This window comes from Prunus persica, chromosome G6 (assembly GCF_000346465.2).
Source record: "Prunus persica cultivar Lovell chromosome G6, Prunus_persica_NCBIv2, whole genome shotgun sequence".
NCBI lineage: Eukaryota > Viridiplantae > Streptophyta > Magnoliopsida > Rosales > Rosaceae > Prunus > Prunus persica.
Window position 1 is genome coordinate 5,599,431 of NC_034014.1, and position 2,771 is coordinate 5,602,201.

The 2,771-nt window shown below is 34.7% G+C and overlaps 1 long non-coding RNA gene across 1 annotated transcript in view; it reads right to left on the reverse strand.

The window, feature by feature from the left end:
• Nucleotides 1-367, reverse strand: part of LOC109949557 — a 2,502-nt gene extending 2,135 nt beyond the window's left edge. The window contains exon 1 of the long non-coding RNA XR_002272007.1: nucleotides 105-367. This is a non-coding gene — a long non-coding RNA (uncharacterized LOC109949557). The remainder of the gene's footprint in view (nucleotides 1-104) is intronic.

Sequence of the window (2,771 nt, forward strand, 5' to 3'; positions counted from 1 at the left end):
TTTCTGCCAAACTTCAAGTCGAAAATCGAATGATCTAGGGATTGAATTGATCTAAACCCAGCCAACTAGCAGATAGAGCACAAGAAATAGATGAAAATCCATACCTCACTCGACTTATTTGGTGGAGAATTGAAGGAGAAAATCGAGCTGAAAGTTTGAACTGGAAATCCGGCGAAAATGGATTTTTCCGACCAGCTCCGGCCACGGCAACTCCGACGAAGGGTCAAGAAACGTCGGTGGTCGAATGGTGGTTCGTTTGGTACCAACGGCAGAGATCGGTTCCAAGTATGGTGGCCGTGGCGTCAAGGAGAAGGGGGAAAGGTCGGGCGGTTGGAGGAAGAATCGGGAGGAGAGAGGGAGAAGAGAAAAAAAATAATGACGGGATAGCAAGAGAAAAATCTGGTTTTTTAAAAATACTTCGAAATATTTACGATTCTGCCACTGAGACTCTTTTAACCATAAATCCTTCGTTACAACTCCGATTCGGGTCTACTCCATGTCTACGAACTCGTTTCGCTGTACTCTACGCAACTGCATAAGCGGAATTGCCAAATTATTTTCCGATCAAAAAGTCAAACTTTCCCCTTTTAGAATATGCGAGGGCAAAATCGTCTTTTGGCTAGAATAAAGAAATCTCAATTTTTAGATATTTTGGTTTGGGTTCTTACAGCTATGCTGTTTTTAATGCCAAAACAATTATAGCCGCGCGGCTATACTTTCTTTTTGAAAAACAATTAGGGAAAACTTGGGCTATACCCTTTTTTTCTTGTTCTTTTTCTTTTTTTCAATAAACAAAAAAGTATATATTGTTTTTATTTGGTAATACGTGTATAATGCGTGAATTTTGTGTGTCTTAGTTAAATCTTAGTAAAAACATACGTGTATTAAACGTGAGAAATACGTGCGTACGTGTATAATAGGGGTAATAACTTTGGAAAAGTAAAGAATCAAAAAGGGACGATACATACTCGAGTAATGTCATAATAGTAACGGATAGGGCTCTTGAGCTATGGAGAAATTGAATTAAGACACGCAAACGATTTCACAAAAGACTTAATAAGTAGAAATTAATTACTTTGTGTTCTTTTTCTTCGATCTTTTTACATTAAATAATAATTAAAATATAATTACTAAGCAAAGTGATTAAAAAAGGCTAAGAGTAACCATAGTAAATTAAAGAAGTAGGCCAAAAAACAAAAGTGAAGAAACAAATTTTATATTTTTAAATTATTAAAAATAACAAATATAAATGAGTATAGCCGTGCGGCTGTACTATGCATATCTTTAAAAAAAGGACGCCCCCTAGCTGCCACGTGTCAGAAGACTGAAGCCTTAGTTTTTATTTTTTATTTTTCAAAAAAAGGAAAAGCGCGTACAGCCGCGCGGCTGTACTTTCTTTAAAAAAAATTTCAAAAAAATTGTACAGCCGCGCGGCTATACTATTATATATTTGTCAAGACCAGCCCATGTGCTCAGCCCACGTGTCAACGAGGTCCAGCCGGCCGGCTGTGCTGTTTTTAATGCCAAAACGAGTATGGCCGCGCGGCTATACTTTCTTTTTGAAAAACAATTTGGGAAAACTTGGGCTATACCCTTTTTTTCTTTTTCTTTTTCTCTTTTTCAATAAACAAAAAATTATATATTGTTTTTATTCGGTAATACGGGTATAATGCGTGAATTTTGTGTATCTTAGTGAAATTTTGGAAAACTTACGTGTATAAACATGAGAAATACATGCGTATGTGTATAATACGGGTAATAACTTTGGAAAAGTAAAGAATCAAAAAGGGACGATGCATACTCGAGTAATGGCATAACAGTAACCATAGTAAATTAAAGAAGTAGTCCAAAAAACAAAAGTGAAGAAACAAATTTTATATTTTTAAATTATTAAAAATAACAAATATAAATGAGTATAGCCGTGCGGCTGTACTATGCATATCTTTAAAAAAAAGGACGCCCCCTAGCTGCCACGTGTCAGAAGACTGAAGCCTTTGTTTTTTATTTTTTATTTTTTTAAAAAAAGGAAAAGCGAGTACAGCCGCACGGCTGTACTTTCTTTAAAAAAAATTACAAAAAAATTGTACAGCCGCGCGGCTATACTATTATATATTTGTCAAGACCAGCCCATGTGCTCAGCCCACGTGTCGACGAGGTCCAGCCGCCCGGCTGTGCTGTTTTTAATGCCAAAACGAGTATAGCCGGGCGGCTATAGTTTCTTTTTGAAAAACAATTTGGGAAAACTTGGGCTATACCCTTTTTTTCTTTTTCTTTTTCTTTTTTTCAATAAACAAAAAATTATATATTGTTTTTATTCGGTAATACGGGTATAATGCGTGAATTTTGTGTGTCTTAGTGAAATTTTTGTAAAAACATACGTGTATTAAACTTGAGAAATACGTGCGTATGTGTATAATATGGGTAATAACTTTGGAAAAGTAAAGAATCAAAAAGGGACGATACATACTCGAGTAATGGCATAATAGTAACGGATAGGGCTCTTGGGCTATGGAGAAATTGAATTAAGACACCCAAACGAATTCACAAAAGACTTAATAAGTAGAAATTAATTACTTTGTGTTCTTTTTCTTCGATCTTTTTACATTAAATAATAATTAAAATATAACTACTAAGCAAAGTGATTAAAAAAAGGCTAAGAGTAACCATAGTAAATTAAAGAAGTAGGCCAAAAAACAAAAGTGAAGAAACAAATTTTATATTTTTAAATTATTAAAAATAACACATATAAATGAGTATAGCCGTGCGGCTGT